We start from the raw sequence: 17,541 nt of genomic DNA, 5'->3' as shown, positions 1-17,541 counted from the left end.
GTGTCAGAAGGTATTAGGCAGCTTCCTGAAGCGTTGCTTGAGAAGCTTCACAAGAGTCAAAGGTACAAAATAAATTAGCGAAGGAATAGGGTTCTTTCCCCCTGAACGCAATCTGTCATTCCAAATGACTCACGCACGGACAAGAGAGACTAAATATATTCACGCATGACATTTGCCTCTATTAAATTGTCATTTTGTCACACATCACTGGAAATCGAATCTTCCGAAGGTTCCTGGCAATTATCTGCCTCTGCTTCTGGGTGTTTGGGACTTCAGAGTGAACTCTGGTGTGGAGTTGGGCCAGTCTAGGTGGCCCAGAACCAAGTCAAGTCATTCGTTGGTCTATCTGCAGCATCTGTGAGACCCAAGTATTGTCACAATAGTTGGGAGGCGCCTGGCGTTGCCCTTAGCCTGTCCCAGGGAGAGGAAGGGGCGCCAGATGGCCAGCTGTCCTGCTGTCCGAGCCGAGTGGGGCTGTATTCTGGGCTCCGAAAAGCAGCTGACTTCTCTTTGCTTCTCCTCAAATAGGCATCAGGTTTTCTTCTGGGTGCTTACGATGAGTCAGGTTGTCGTGTGGCTTCTCAGATGGGGTCACCCAAGACGGGTCAGTGAATTCGGAGGTCCTCATTCTGTAAGTCAAGCCTGTAGTGTTTCTTACTCTGGTCTATTGCATAAGCAAAGGCTGGGCTGTCACAGACCCTCATGTTCTTCTGTAAGAGCCGCTAAGCAACATAGGGCAGAGGAGCCAAAACCCAACCTCAGAGGGAGCCCACAGTTAGATTTCTGCCCTTGAAGATGCAGAGGGAGGAGACAGCCCCTAAAACGAAGAGAGCAAGACAGCTGCAAGAAAGGGCCCGTCGGGAGGACCGGGGACTCCACCTTTCCTAGCCCTCTCTTACTGAAGGAAGAGACTGCCCCCCCAAATCCCACACGGAGATGAACAAGTTCAGGTCACCAGCCAGGGGGAGCAGTCCAGCTTTGGGACACTCAGCTGTCCAAAGGGTTTTGAATTCTAAGGACCACAGCCTTCAAGAGGAGGGGGCTGTGTTTGGGTTAAGAAAATTCTGGAGATGCGCTCTGGAGAATTTCCTTGTGGGTTCACTCAAACCAAACACGAGGCTCCAGATTGGAGCAGGAGCCGCAGGGACCTGCAGCAGGTGAACGGAGCCGGGGTCCAATTTCAACAAACTACAACCCACCCTTCCCCTGGAAGGCATGGTGGCTAGAAGGGGTCCACGGAAAAGTGTCATGGGGTGTGAGCGTTACGTCCCCCCAAAATCACTGCTTACAGCTGGTCTCTATGTCATCGCCCTTTACTCTCCCTTGAGGCCAACTTGGGCAGATTTTGCAAAGTTCCATTATTGAACTATGTTCGGTTCTCTGTAAAACTCCAACTCCTTTAACAACTCACGACATTCTATTACTCAGCCAAAGACAGAGAGTCAAGAGTCTTTCTGTGCACTGACAGAAAGGGATCTCAAGATAGATTGTGAAATAAAAAAGGTTCAGAACGCTAGATATTCTGGCCCCAGTTTGTATGTAAAAGGTGGCTAAACCATACATACATAGGTCTATGTTCATAGTCTACATGAGACTGAACAACGGTTCACAGTAACATACTAACGAGTAACAATGGTTGTCTTGGGAACGGGGTGTGGGGTCCCACTTTCAAGGAAGGCCTCTATGAATGGTTCGAAGCAGCCACCCAGTTAGAGGTAAGCATCTCCCCTATGCTGGGCCAGGAGAGAGAAGGCCAAATTAAAAGTGTCATTACATCCATTTTGCAAAATTAAGCAATGAACAAAATAGCGAGAAAATGGACATCACCAACCTGGGGTACACAGAGAAAGGGGCATCAGTGCCCGCCAAGGGAAGGCACGTGTCACCATGTTCTAAGACAATGTTGGGAGCCATGCATCGCCGTCTTCTAAAGAAAACAGCTTGGAATAAAAAGTGCTAGTGACGGGATATCCTTAAACCAGAAGGACAACCCAAAAGCCTATGGGAAAGGGGAGAAGGCGAGAAATGCTTGTGTCTGTCAGGCACAGATTCGCTCACACACTCATGTACGAATCCTTGGCCTCATGCTGTCTCTTTCAAACGTCACGGCCACTTTGTAGGCGATGACACTTGGGTCTGAGAGCTGCCTTAGTCAGGTCACACAGCCAGTAAGTGGCAGAGCAGAGAACCAGACTCAGATTTTTTTTTTTCTAATTCTGAGGGTGATGCTTTCTTCCACACACATTCCTGGAAGTCCCATGCCCTGAAGGGAACAGGGAGCCACTGGTGCCACAGAAATACACAATAACCCCTACCCCCATGTGCACGCTCTCTGTCTAGCCCTCACCAATTCCAAGACAGGTGGATATGATAGAACCCCACGCAGCATCAGAAATCTTCCCAGATTTGCTACCTGATCCTTTCCCCTTCTGCTTTATTGCGGGACCAACGCTCAATCAGTCTGCTTTGACGTGCTATTGGATGAATGGGTCATACTAGCAGCCAAGAGACTAGAACTTACCAGGGGCCTCTGGAGATGGAGACTCAGCTGAGACGTCTCTACCTCTCCCCAAAGCCCAGGACTTCTCGTCCTGCTCCTGATAACCTCCACGAGGCGCTTCTCTGACGTCCTGCCAGACAGAAACTTGGTTAACTCTTCTCCTGGTTTCTACTGAAATGGAAATAGGTTCTACACACAGCCAAGTATTCTGGGTTTTTTTCTTAATAAAACTTTGAGCAGAGCAATAGATCTTTGAGACTGATTCATAGGTTTCTTTAAAAAAAAAAACCAAACAAACCCAATACATCTGACTTTATTTTAATGGCTGCAGAATATTTCTCTCTATAAATATACCTTATGTAATTCAACCAGTGTCTTTCTAATCAATATTTGGTATGTTTTTCATCTTTTGCTGTATGAACAATACTGCAATTTTGCACACATCTGTAGGAGAAATTCCTAAAAGCAGACTTGCGTGTCAAAAAATATGGGTGTTTGTAACCCTGATAATTTGCTTGGCAATCTGCACTGGTCTATATGCTCACCAGCAGTGGATGAGGCTGCCCCTTCTCCATACCCTTGCCAACACTGTATAAATCTAGTGGATCTCCCTCTCTCTTTCTCTCCCAAAAGAGAATTTTAAGCAGTCTCTACACTCAGCCCAGAGCCTGACACAGCACTCGATCCCATGACCCTGGGATCATGACTAGAGGTGAAATCAAGAGTCAGACGCTCAGTTGACTGAGCCAGCCATGTGCCATTTCTACAGTGGGCAAGAGGGTCGCCAGCATGGGAAGGTTAGGTTGCACGTGGTGTCTCATGGCAGCTTCTGGTGCCTGTAGAGAAGCTTTGAGACGCTGGGAGTTGCCCAGGAGAAGAAATGTGGCTGCCACAAGGGACATTAGAAACACCGAGACCAGCCCACCCACCTCTTGGTCCTGCCAGGGTGTAGCCAACAGAAACACCCCATAATCCACAATAACCTTAGGGTTGGTACCAAGATATGTTTGCATCACGTGGAGGGAAAGTCGGATCCAAGCATGTGAATGAATCTCAAGTCCTCATAGGCAATAGCCCAGGTTTGCTGATCTTCATGCACAGGTAGCCTCTTGACTGTCTGGCACACGGCACGTGAGGTACCAGTAATCACGACTTCTCTCTCTACTGGCAGGGGTCTGGTTTCTCCAGAAAGATTGTGAGGTCTGAGAGAGGAGGCCTTCATCTTTGCCTCCCCCCCCCCCACCCCTGCAAAGCCTGCAAAGGTGGTTTGATGTATTGGAGCCCGTGTAATGGCCTCTGACCCGTGTTCTGGTCCGCAAAGACATGCTTCTCTTTCGCTTTCTAAAGACAAGGCTGGCTGTTACCCTTGTTCAGTGTCAGGCCATTTTCTATCCATGTCCACTCTGCTTCCTTGTGGCTTAGATATTAGTGTGATGTGTCAGGGGCCAGGACTGACCCCTCACCTGCATGATGCTGTCTGTCCCTCCTGAGGGACAGGTGAAGACATGGCTTGTCCTCCCAACAGGGAGTGACCAAATGACAGACCGTTGTCTTTAAACAGCTAAGGGATCCTGATGCATCTTGATCTTCTCGGTGACAAGTCCTCCCTGCCCCACCTGGCTGGAAACATACAGCCACTCCATGCGACAATCACGGAAGGAGAAGGGAAGCAGGGGAAGCTGGGAGGAGAGGATGGGCAACACAATATACTTGCCACAGAGTAACTGGATGAGAACAACCCCAATATTAGAGCTTCAGGAGGCTTACGTCAGCCAGAGTGTCACCACTGAGAAAACTGAGCCCAGGCAGGTGGGAGAGGCTCATCACAAAGCAGAGTCCCTACCATCCAGACAGGCTCTCCACTGCTCCGGGATGCGTCCCGGCAAGGTGGTAGGACTTTCATAGAAATTGACTTCTCTGCCTTACGATGAATGGCTGGAACATTCTCCTTCACCGTGAAGCATGCTAGGACACCAATGCAATGGTATATTCAGATACAGGTTTATGGAAGGTTCTGGATACTTTTTGCAATCAAGCCAAACTCAGTGGTACTCAGATGAGTCTCCCTCGGAAGCACATGCCTTGGCACATAGGTCCCCAGTGGGAGTCTTGGGGATACCTTCCAACATGATAATCATTAACGACAAAATACATTTTAAGTCACATCAGCTAGGAACAGTACCCTTCAGGATGATTTCAATTATTGTTGAAGGAGCAGGACAGTGTAAGGAAGAAAGCCCACATGATGTGTTATTACCACCAGCAACATGTGATGCTTTACTTCCATGTGCTCTTACCCCCTGCCCCCAGCTAGGTCCCAAATCCTTTTTCATTAAAAAAATTTTTTTGGCTTCGATTTCTATTATTGGCAATTTTATCACTGGGCTTTCCTTACTTTGCATGTCAGGCTCAAATTCCAACAATAGGCTAATAGCCCCCAAACTCTAGCATCATTCCAGACCCAATAAGCATTATTTTGACCTAATACCATCACAGATGCATTTATCAGACAGAGATCTTTAAATATATGAACAGAGTCCTCCACACAGGCAGAGCCTATACATCAATATCAGACACTAAAGGGTTGGTATATTGATGATATTGGTTATTAACATGTACACTCTGGATAGTATTTTATTCTTTTCACAAAGGTTCTGATTTGTCTTCCAGTCAAACTATTTAAATGGCTTTCTGCAGCTGGCCAAGAGATTTCCTGAAATCCCACTAGTAGAAATTAAGACCTTTGAGTTAATGTTTATTTCCCTCTCAAAGTTCCTCTTTCAATATGCATAACCCTGAGGAAGGAGTAACATCATGTCCCTGAATCCTAAAACTCAGCTTTATCTTCTGCTTAAAACTAGCTTTTCACTGGGGCACCTGGTGGCTCAGTCGGTGGAGTGTCCGGCTTTGGCTCAGGTCATGATCTCACAGTTTGTGGGTTCGAGCCCCAAGTCAGGCTCTGTGCTGACAACTAGCTCAGAGCCTAGAGCCTGCTTCAGATTCTGTGTCTCCCTCGCTCTCTGGCCCTCCCCTGCTCACACACACTCTCTCTCTCCCTCAAAAATAAACATTAGAAAAAAAATTAAACACCAGCTTTTCACCAGCGTGTCAGTCACTAACTGGTATTGACTGGCCTCCATCTCCCACAAGACTCTACATTACTTGAGGACAGAGACTATGTGTGTTTCATTCATGAGTACCTCTGGCTTAGCATGGTGCTCTGCACGCAGGAAGCAGAAAATAACTATTTATTGAATGAATAACACATCCGCTCACGATACTGGAACCTTCCCCTACACTAGAAGTTCTTAAGTAAAATGACCTCTTAAAAAAAAAATCTACAGAACCCCCCACCCACATAATAACAGGTTAGACTAGATCTATTGATTAAGAAAATGCATAATGACCAAAGTTATGTTGGATTCAGTAGGACATGGAAATAAATTTCTATATCCTCAATCACAAGAGCACCCACATATGTTCAAAGGCTTGGTGTGCATTGGATTTCCAGGTCTTTGCAGCTTCTACAAGCCTTCCCCCAGCTGCAGCCTAGGAGGGATGATGTATTTGAGGCAGGTGAGAACTTTCAAAAGCCAGGGACTCAGGTTTTCCTAATTCACAATCTTGCCAGGAGAAAGCTCTATTCCTAACGCTTGGTGGAAAGTAAGAATATGGCTCCAAAGGGAGTTAACAATGTAATCAATTATCTGCAAAGGAAACGAAGCCCCTGAACACAACAGGGCTCATTCTAGCGGCTGGTCACCACGAAGTCTAGTGCTGATGTGTGGAAATAATCACGGTCTCTGTGTCTTCCGACTCCGGAGGGAAGACGGAGGCCAGGAGCACAGATGGGGATGTGGGCTGCAGGCCCGTATCTCAGAGTCTGCGGCTCCCACCACTGGTGTTCAGATCGGTGGATCTTTGTTATCTCTCCCAGCCCATCCCACAAGCACATCGCAAGGCAGCTTGGAATGGAAGTTGTGCTTGCTGGTGTGATCCTCTTAAAGCAGAGATCCCAAGAGTCACCCATAAACTTCTATCCAACTGTGACACCAGCTCTTTTGGCCCCACCATGGTCATCCCTCAAGTGGGCTTCACCAGAGCCTCAAACCTTCCTCCCTGAACCTTCCCTGCACCCTTCTTCTCCCCACTAAGTGATCCTGTCTCAGAAAAATTAACACCCTTCAAAAGCTTCCCAGTGTGAGAAGAAAAACCAAAAACCCCCAAAAGCTAGTGGGATAAAGATGAACCCCCAACCTTTGCTCCTGAGTCCCATAGGGTAGCACCCTGCCTACCTTGTGTTCTCATCGTGTGCCTTTTCCCACTGGATTTGCTCCAACTGTTGTGGAATCTGGTCTGGATCACCTGGCAGAAGAACCAAGCGACACACGGAGATCTTGGAAGGTAGGAATTGTATTTACACCGGTGGGCTCAGAGGAGATCACTCTCCAGAGATCTGAGCCCAGAGCATCAGCAGAGAGAGTAATTTATAGCCTGTTACTTCCGCATTCATCATCAATCAGGGACAGGTGTTTCCTATTAGCCTGTCAGCCATCTTACAGCAGATTTTCCCTATCACAACCATATGGGCTCACCTTCTGGTCCTTGTCTCAGATGTTCATACATGCTGTCCCCTGTACCTGGTATCTCTCCAGTCTCTGCGGTGGCCTAGACAATACCTATGCCTTCTTCAGTGGCTCATGCCAAACATGGTTTTCTGGACCAAATTTTCACGACCCCACTACGAGGTCAGGCCCCCCAGTAGATCCCCCTGACGCCCCCTACACTTACACTGCAAACTCGCTGAGCTGTCTGCCTCCCGTGGATCAACTTAAAGGTCCCCTAACTCCAGCTCTGACTGGCCCCCGGACTGCTGAGGGTCAAAGCCCTCTGCTTCCAGTTGGAGGTCACCTCTGCTGGTGCTTGCAGCTTCACCGTGACCTCTAACATCAAGCCAACTGGCCTCTGTCTGTACAGAGATCCTATTCTTCGATGTCTCACTGCATCTGTGTTCTCAGCTTTGGTCGGGAGACCCTGTCTTTCTGCATCTGTTACAGGATCGGAGGCCTTGGAGCTCTGTCTCTGATCCTCTGAGCAATTAAAGAACAGAAAGGTAAAACCCAAAAGGCAAAAGCCCCCCACCGCACCTCCCTAACTCTAGCCCACTCCCCACAGGCCCACCACCAATCAAACTCTTTGTATCTTTGTTTAATTTTTATTTTTTAACATTTATTTATTTTTGAGAGACAGAGAGAGCATAGTGGGAGAGATGCAGAGAAAGAAGGAGACACAGAATCTGAAGCAGGCTCCCGGCTCTGAGCTGTCAGCACAGAGCCCGATGCAGGACTGGAACTCACAGACCTTGAAATCATGATCTGAGCTGACGTCGGATGCTTAACCGACTGAGCAACCCAGGTGCCCCAAGCTCTTTGTATCTTTTAAGAAAGAAAATAAAAAGTAAACCATGTCCACCAAATAAATACATATATAATATGCACATAAGTATTTATTCAGATCCTTTTTTTAGATACCAAATGTATTCTGATATATTTTGGACCTGGGAGGCATGGCATTAGTCATCATCCTTAACTAAATTTCCTGTCTTTTTCTCCTTCTGTTTAAATATCTGCACAATATTACATGATATAAGTATCATGTTATGTTATTATATCACAGGGCTCCATTATTTACTTACCCAGTCTACCATAGATAGTTTGCTTTAATTTTTTGCCTATACATGTTTTCATGTACTTTTGAGAATCTGTCTATATGGTAAATGCGCAGTAACACAATTACTGGGCCAAGAGGGAAGTACTCTTGATTTTAACAGATATTGTCAAATTACCCTTCATAAAGTAGACCATTAACACTTCCGGCAACAGTATTTGAGAGTTGGATGCTGACCGGCTTTTTAATTTTTACTTGGCTGCTCACTGAAAATTGACACTTCATCTACATTCTACAATCAGGAGTGAAGTTACTCATGTTTTCATGGGCTTATTTTTTCTGTAAACTCCTGTTCATATCCCTTCCTAATTTTCATATTGAATTATTCAGTCCTTAATGATTTAGAGGAATGCTCTGTAAATGGAAGACATGGACCCCTGTTCTGTACTGCTATTTTTTTTCATTTTATTATTTTAATCATCTAATGGTAGAAATCCTCAATCTCAGGCTTCATGTGCTGCTGAGAATGCATTGCCGGGCCCCAGATTATATACATTTTTATAAATTGTCACAAGCCAGACAATTGCCGTGGGCTCTTGTAAAGATTTAACCTAGTGTCTAGTACTCCTCAGCCCCTTGGGACTCCTCACCCCCTTGGGACATCACAGCTTTGCCGGAATGCTGACAGCTGACCTTCCTTTGATGCTGCTAGGTGGGACTTCCCCCTAGTCAACAAATTCAGCCAAAATGAGTCAGTCAGAGAAAGACAGACATTATATGTTTTCACTTATATGTGGAACTTGAGAAATTATAGAAGACCATGGGGGAATGGAGGAGTTACAAACAGAGAGAGAGGGAGGGGGGCAAATGATAAGAGACTCTTAAATACAGGGAACAAACGGAGGAGGGGATGGGGGAGAGGGGGAAATGGATGATGGGTGCTGCGGAGGGCACTTGTTGGGATGAGCACTGGGTGTTGTATGTAAGTAATGAATCATGGAATCTACCCTCAAAACCAAGAGCACACGGTATACACTGTTTGTTAGCCAACTTGACAATAAAATATGTTTTAAAAAAAAATTTTTTATTTTTTAATTTCTTTTTGAGAGACAGAGACAGCGCGAGCAGGGGAGGGTCAGAGAGAGAGGGAGATACAGAATCTGAAGCAGGCTTCAGGCTCTGAGCTGTCAGCATAGAGCCCGATGCGGGGCTCCAACCCACAAACCACAAGATCATGACCTGAGCCGAAGTCAGATGCTTAACCGACTGAGCCACGCAGGCACCCCATGTATTTTAAAAATACATAAATAAAAATTTAAAAATAGCCAATACACGTGAGATTAAGTCAACTGATTTTTTTTTCTGCGTTCCAAACTCTTGCCTAGGTTATGGTTACTTTCTGCTGCCCTTTACACAACCTGGATTGAAGAAGACATCCCGTAAACTCAGGTCTAATTAAAATCCTGGTCTTCAAAACCAAGAATCTATTTGAGCGCTGTTCCTAAAGCTTTGGGAGGAAAGGACTTTCCCCAGTTGTCTTTGTTCTGCGTGCCCCACCCTCAGCCGTACCATTCCTAAGAGTGGTGCGCACTTTCCCTACGGCCTCTGGGGGCAACGGGTGAATGGGGGTACCTCATAGGTAACTATTAGAAGAAATCCCAGCAGCACAAACCTGGAGGAATTTACTATGTCTACAGCTCTGGCATCATGGGACATTTCCCTGTAATTTTCAGATTATAAAGTTTGGAGTTTGGCAGTTTATAAAAACCTTTCATGTAAATCAGCCCATTGTTGTTTTATTTGCAAGACTGAGGAGAGTCGTGATATTATTCCTTGCTTTTTATGTAGGAAATGGAGGCCCGGGTGACGAAGGTAATTAGTTAGGGAGGGCTAGATTGGGTTGCTCATCTCTGCCTTAGGACTCTAAGTCCATTGGTCTTTCCCCCATTCTCCCTACACACCTGGTTGGTAGTGCCTTGCATGGAATGGAAGAGCTAAGGCTAAATGCAACATGCTTATTAAAATAATCATGTGCTCAAGGAGTGAAGTAGCTCTAAGGAAGCTGACCTTCAATTTCCAAAAGGAAGTAAGCCAGGTCAGCATATTAATAGCACAGGAGCCTCTTGGGATACATTCAAATAGGGCTGCTGTATAAAATACGGCACATTTATGGGACACCTGGGTGGCTCAGTTGGTTAAGCTTCCGATTTCAGCCCAGGCCATGATCTCATGGTTCATGAGTTCGAGTCCCGCATCAGGCTCTGTGCTGACAGCTTTGGATTCTTTGTCTCCTTCTCTCTTCGCCACTCCCCTGCTTGCACTCTTTCTCTCTCTCATAAATAAATAAATATTAAACAGTTTTTTAAAAATACAGCATATTTAGTTAAATTTGCATTTCCGATAAATAATGAAAAAGTTTTAGTATAACCATGCTCCAAATATTGCACGGGGCATATGTATACTAAACATTTATTTATTTGAAATTAAAATTTAATTTAAAATTGTAAAATTTGGGTATCTTGTGCTTGTTTTCTTGTTTTGTTTTTTGTTTACTTTTTTGCTAAACCAGGCAATTCTAATTGAGGAGAAACTGTTTGTCAGCAGACATAACAAAATTTGTGATTCCCACCATAAAAATGAGCAAGGTGGCCATGTAACACTTAAGATCTCATAAGCAAAGAATGTGTCCACGCACTTTTCTTGGCGTCAAAGTAAAAATTAATAACGCAGTGTATATCAAAGTTGTTTAAAAGTTACAAAAGCTGTGTGCAATTATTTATCGGTAAAGATGGTCTTTGCATCATTGTTAATAATTCTGAAAAAACAGGAAGCCCCTGTCTTACTTCAAAATAGCATTTTGGCGAATAATACATTCAGGCAATGGAACACAATGAAATCAAATGGAATCCAAGGTCATTTTTAAGAGCATTGATATGTATACTCCTTGACATGAAGTATGCTGAGGGGAGAACATTGAATGAAAAGTACAGGTCGCTAAGCTATTATATTTTTGCAACACAATTGTGTTTTGTCTCTTACAGCACACTGTTCCCCCTCACATTTTAACATCTCTGAAATCAGGATGCCTTTAGGATTCATCACATCATCAGTGCTGTGGGCCGGGTGACAGGTGGCAGATGTGACATATTGTCACGTGTGTGCACGAGGGCGCTCGGTCATTGCTGGTCATGGTGTCTCCTCAAAGGAGCCATCTGCATTGTTGGGACAGCATATTTTGAGTTTGCCATTTCAAATGTCTTCCAAGAGTACATTAGAATTCATCATTGAAATAAAGTTATTTTCGGGCCCCTGGGTGGCTCAGTTGGTTAAGCGTCTGACTTTGGCTCAGATCATGATCTCACGGCTCGTGAGTTTGAGCCCCACGTCAGGCTCTGTGCTGACAGCTCAGAGCCTGGAGACTGCTTTGAATTCTCTGTCTTCCTCTTTCTCTGCCCCCTGTTCACACTCTCTCTGTCTCTCTCTCAAAAATAAATATTAAAGAATTATAAGTTATTTTCTATGCAGAAGCACGGAAACAAAATAGAAGGACCCAAATATTATCTTAGTGATAAAAAATTTTTCTGTCATGGAGAAACAATCACAGTTACATACTTTCTCGCAAAGTAAAAACCACCAAGTGCTTTACAGAACCCAGAAAGGAAGACACTCAGAAGTGGATGAAAGGGCGTGATGTTTCGTTATATGTTGTTACTGAGAGATGTGCAAAACGACTGCCTATCCCAGGCCAAGTAAGCAACGGAGGACAGCTAATTTAATGTTTCTGGGCCAGGGAAGGCTGGGGCAGAGCTAGGGAGGAGAGCCCAGCCCCCGCTCCGGGCACGGTGGCTGCCTCGGCTGTCCTGTTGACTGTCGATCCAGTCTGGGCTGGGATCCAGGAAGCTAGAGAAGGCAGGGAGAGACTGAGGAGGCTCCACGCGGTATCCGGGACTCCCAGGCTGTCCCCTCTCAGGGGCCAAAGGAGCTGTGTGAGCCACCAGAGGAGGAACGGCTGTGGTCGTGAAGGTATCAGTAGATGGGTAAGGTGCCCCCCCTCCATTAGCATTTCTTCTATCATCTGGAATTTGCCCTGGCCACTCAGAAGACTCAGTCAGACGGGAATCCTCGGGGCTCAGGCCAACACGTAGCCTTGCCCTCTAGGCTGGCTCCAAACCTCAGACCCAAGGGTCTTTCTTCCTTAGCAAAGTGAAAAAGGCAATTTGCAGCAACTGGGGTCTATGGTCTCAGCTGCAGAGAAGGCAGGAGCCATTACGGAATAGGTCTGTCGTCTCCCATGATGATAAACCAGGTCATGCCCCGCCCCACCCCCCAAAGCCAACTGAGAGTCTCTCTTCTCAAGCCTTCTTGTAACACCTGCTTAATAATAGTGATAATATTTATCAACTGTGTACTAAGTATTTTGTGTACATCATCGCATTTAGTCCCTGCCATAGTTTGGGACGATAGGTGTTATTATCTGAACTTTACAGATTAGGAAACTTCAGCTACAGTTCGCTCAGCGAGGAAAGAGCAGAAACAGGAACGAAACTCCAGGTCCTCTGGCTGCGAATCCCCTGCTCTCCACCCCTGCTGATACGTTTCTCAGAACAAAGGCCCCTGACTGCTATCTGCTCTCTCCGTTCCAGTTCCACTGTTGTCATTTCACTCCCGCTCCCTGGGCCTGCCTCCTCCCTCCCCTTCCCACTTATGCACCAAGCAGACTATGAAAGAGCTACCTCCCACTGTGCCCTGTGCCCCCAACGGGTGCTCAGCCCTGTGTAATTCCCACAAAGCCCTGTGCCTCCCAGGATCCCTTGTGCTCAAGCAGGAGCACTTGAGTGGCCCCGTGTGTCACCCACAGTTCCCTCCACCTCCCAGAATTCCCTGTGCCTCCCATCACCCCCTGTGCTCATCCTCAGGGACATGGCCTCATGTGTCACCCACAATCCTGTGTCACCCACAATCCCCCGTGCCTCCCATCGCCCCCTATGCTCATTATCAGGAACTTGGCCTTACATGTCACCCACAACCCACTATGCCTCCCACAATCCCCTGTGCCCACCATTAGCCGATGATGTCACCTAAGTGCTCCCGTGGGTCCCGCAGCTCCCCACGGCCGGCTGAACGAAGCGTGACCACTGAGCGATGCTTGGATCTGTGCTTGTGAATCACACGGCCTGCCCCAGCCCAGAACCAGGCGCTATGACTCCTCTGTCCCACGAAGGGCTGGCTGCGACCTGGCCGGAGACCACTGCTTTGACCCCGGAGTCCCATCTCTACCATTCGCGGAGGGACTGTGTGCATGTCACCTCAAACCCAGAGTGAGTTAGCAAATCTCAAGCCCTGTCTCTCGAATTCACCAGTGGCTTCCTTGAGGCCTTGCCCCGTTTCGATGTGAGCAGTCACAGGCAGTCTGTGTACTGAGCTCAGGGGTCCACTCGGGGCCCAGGCCGGGGGGCTCAGTGTAAACCCTCCTGGACCGAATTGACTGAATCTGTGTCACAACCACACGGAGACCCCGGCCTGACGTTTAGACCTCAGGAGGTGATGGGGGAGAGCAGGAGAGAATGAAGGGGACAGCATGGTGCCCTCCCAGGAGTCCAGGCGCAACAATACGACCGCTGATCAAGGAACTAGTCTGGCACGTGCCCGAGGAAGCTCTGGCACGCGTTGCTCCGTGGCAGACAGGAGACAACGGGCGATTCTCTGCTCACGTCCGACGGTGCAGCAGAAGCAGCTGCAGCCGAGACAGAAGGCAAATAAAGTACCTCCATTTAAAAAAAAAAAATGGTCACGTTAAGCTCTGTTTTCATTTAGAGCAATTCTTGGGTTGATTCTATTAAAACCTAAGTGTGCCAGATCGGGGTGGGGTGCGGGCTGAAGAGGAAACAAGGAGAGTAGAGAATGCTGCAGACAGACCTCAGGGGACACCCGGGGTTGGAGGTCAAAGCTCAGGAAGCAACTCTGTTTCAGCAAGTGGGGAAAGGCCCCGGGGGTAGGGAGCAAGGAGAGGAGAAGGGGTGACAGTGACTCTCACAAAAGGATGTATGTGTGCATGTGTGTGTGTGTGTGCACAAGTGTGTGTGGCGGGGGGAGTGGCCCCCAGAGAACTCTCCCTCAAAGCAGAGTCTCTGAGAAACACACTCGAGTGAGCACAAAGGCCCTGGTGCATAAAAGGAACACATACCCAGGATACTCACCCACATTTCTCAGCCTGACACGGGACCTCGAGGGAGGCAGTGGGCATGTTAGCACAGTGGCCAAATGGCTCAGAATTTCCTGCCAAGTTTCAGTTTTAAGGAAACCACGCAAGTATATATATTGCTTGGTAAACTGGCTGTGACCTTCAAGAAGTTGTAGCAGAGGCTCCAAACTTGGAGTGCATTTGAGATTGTCTGAAGCATGTGGTTAAGATCCTGGCCCTAAGTTTGCAATGTGCGTGAGTGTGTTTTGGGGGTGGGGGTTTGCCCCCCCCAGGCTATTCTCAGACCTGGTGGATGTCCTACAATTCAGTCCTAACACTGTCCGCCTGGTGACGAGTCAGATCCCAAAGGTTAAGGGATGTGTGACGCTCCCTTCTCCCTACCACGCTGGCTGTCCAGACCTTCCTCCTGCAGTGAGACACACCGAAGCGTGCAGGGCCCTCTGCTCTTCTCCCTGGGGTCCTCAGGTTGGCTTTCTAACCCCCTGCTCTCTGCTCAAACCCCACCTCAGATATCACACTGTGGTAACCTGAGTCTTTCCCCCCAACTCACTATTGCCTTCTCTACCTTCCCTTAGTTATTTTGTTTATCGCTGGTCTCCTTCTGGATGTAAACTCCACAAGGGAAGGCACTTCGGTGGAGGTTGGTTGGGTAGTTGGTTTCTGCTGCTGGATATCCGTCTCTAGAATATTTGGCATGATTCTGATAGTGCTGAGAACACTGTGGCCTCAGCAAATCTTTCTTTGATGAATAAATGAATGAGGTCTCATTGGAGATTCCCGTTTGATGTTTAAAGAAGATTTACTTAGAGAACATTTGCTCATTTTCATGAGGGGGAAGGAAGCCAGACTTACAGATTTTTTTAATGTTTATTTTGAGAGAGAGCACAAGCAGGAGAGGGGCAGAGAGAGGGAGAGAGAGAATCCCAAGCACATAGAGTGTGGAGCCTGAATTGGGGCTTAATCTCACGAACTGTGAGATCATGATCTGAGCTGAGATCAAGAGTCAGACCGCTGATGGACTGGTCATCCAGACTCCCCTAAAGATTATAAAAATGTTTAGGGGCGCCTGGGTGTCTCAGTTAGTTAGGCATCCGACTTCAGCTCAGGTCATGATCTCATGGTTCGTGGGTTCAAGCCCCAAGTCGGACTCTGTGCTGACAGCTAGCTCAGAGCCTGGAGCCTGTCTTCAGATTCTGTGTCTCCCTCTCTCTCTCTCTGACCCTCCCCTGCTCATGCTGTCTCTCTCTCAAAAATAAATAAAACATTAAAAAGAAAATTTAAAAAAAGGTTTAAAGGGCCTGCCTCTGGGCTTCTCTCATTAAGAGTCCCAGAGGAGTGGCCAACGTCTAGAAAATCTATAATGGAAACATTCCATTTGACAGTGGCTAAGGGGTGTCTAGATTCGTTTTGTCATTTAAACAGCGAAGGGGGGAATACAAGGCATGAATCTTGATGGGATCATAGTTTTCGAAAAAGAAAGAAAGAAGAAAAGAAAAGAGGCTCTAAAAAAGAGTTTGGAGATAATTTGGAAATTTGAAAATGAGCTAAATATGAGATACTGTTAGGGAATTACTGCTCATTTAGCTTTCCCCATTTATGGCTCCTGCCTTTCCCCTACTCACGCCCCCCCCCCCCAGTCAGGCTCTTGCCCCCCTACTGGAGGTCTGAGCCTGTTTCCACCTGAGAACAGGACCTTTAGTGGGAGAAGGTGACTAGAGTGATAAAAACCAGTGCCTGCTGTCAGAACTGGGGCCCTGGACTGCGACCCTGGTTTGAAAGGGATGTTGATTCTCTCGATAGTAAGTCTGAGGCTGTGATGATTCAGCATTCTCCTGTCCCTCTGTGCTTGGTTATTTCCCACACGTGGTAAATTCGACTTCTCAGTCTCTTGCGGTCTCAGTCCAACAGCTCAGGCCCTTGGCCATCACTCTACGCATCTGTTCTTCACTACTCATCAATAAAAATTAACTCCCCTCCTGTTTCACTGAAGTCTTCAGGGCGAATGACCACAACTACTCCCAGCTTTGCTATGCAGAATGGAAACACTAGAGTCTCATGCATATAAAGTGTCTTGTCCAAAAGCAAAAATCCACGTGGCAAAGAATCTCCAATGAGACCCAGGATTCCCACTTCCCAAACTTCCGCCTCCCTGGGGGCAAAATTCCAAATTGTTCACTGGTGTGGAAGGCTGTTTTCCATTTCAAAAAGTCTGCGGCTCCTGTCACCCGCAGGGGCGGGGTCTGCCTGTCCAGCTGCGGGCAGTGGAAACTTACCCAATCGTGTTTTTCAGTGTTCCAGAAGCCGTTTTGTAACCTGTATCCGAGTACAAACATTAAGGGATGCAGACGTGCCAAGCTGAACTTCAACCTTGCAGGATTCACTCTATCTTATCGTAAAAGAATCCAACCCCTTTTATTTAATTTTTAAAAAGTCAATTTTAAAGGCAGCTGAGGTAGAGATTGTGTGATTTGCTGAAAGAAGTTTGTTAAAAGATTTTAAATAATCATTTGTCCTTTCTTTTGAAGTCCAGAATGCTTGCAAAAATCGTGTCTGGGAATTGAAAGGAAATTATCTAAAAGTTGCACATTTGTCTGCATCATGGTTTTCCAAATAAAGGGAAAACCATCCCGGCAAAATGCAACTTTCATAGACCAGAGAAGCTGGTGAAAAGGACCCGGATGTTTCTTGGTTGAAGCCCGGGAAGGAGAGGGTTTTGTCCTGCTCTTCAAAAGAAAGCCTCTACATGGGAGGCTCTGGGGGAATCCGTGTCACTTTAAAGGAGAAAAGCCAACAGTGATTTTGAAAAGAAATCCGATTGTTTTAAACCAGGAGAACAATTTGAAATCCACGAAGCAAGTTAACCACAGGCAGTGCCAGTGACACAGACTTCAAAATATCACACTGCCGCCACAGCCAGGGAACAAAGCTGGAGCGCACAGGGCTCTGGAAGGTTCCCACAGGGTTCAGGAAGCTTCCCATTTCAGGATGAGTATTTGGGCTTTTCCCATAGGAATGTGTCGGCCTTTGGAAGGTCACAGCCAATCCCTCAGCCCTCCAGGGGAAGTGATCTTTTCTAGGGGTGAATTTGCAGGGTGACCCCCGGGGGTCTTGGGCCACCAGGGGAGGGGACCCCCCCAGGCGCGTAGGGAGCAGTGGCGGGACCAGACTGCAG

General features: G+C 47.0%; 1 long non-coding RNA gene across 1 annotated transcript; it reads left to right on the top strand.

Moving 5' to 3' along the window:
• The first annotated feature begins 1,682 nt into the window (after positions 1-1,682).
• On the top strand, positions 1,683-2,745 carry LOC115277305. Its single transcript, XR_003902360.1, has 2 exons — positions 1,683-1,715; positions 2,341-2,745. It is a non-coding gene; the product is annotated as an uncharacterized LOC115277305 (long non-coding RNA).
• Positions 2,746-17,541: the final 14,796 nt, after the last annotated feature.

This window comes from Suricata suricatta, chromosome 14 (genome assembly GCF_006229205.1).
Source record: "Suricata suricatta isolate VVHF042 chromosome 14, meerkat_22Aug2017_6uvM2_HiC, whole genome shotgun sequence".
NCBI classification, from domain to species: domain Eukaryota; kingdom Metazoa; phylum Chordata; class Mammalia; order Carnivora; family Herpestidae; genus Suricata; species Suricata suricatta.
This window is presented reverse-complemented; position numbering and strand designations above follow the sequence as displayed.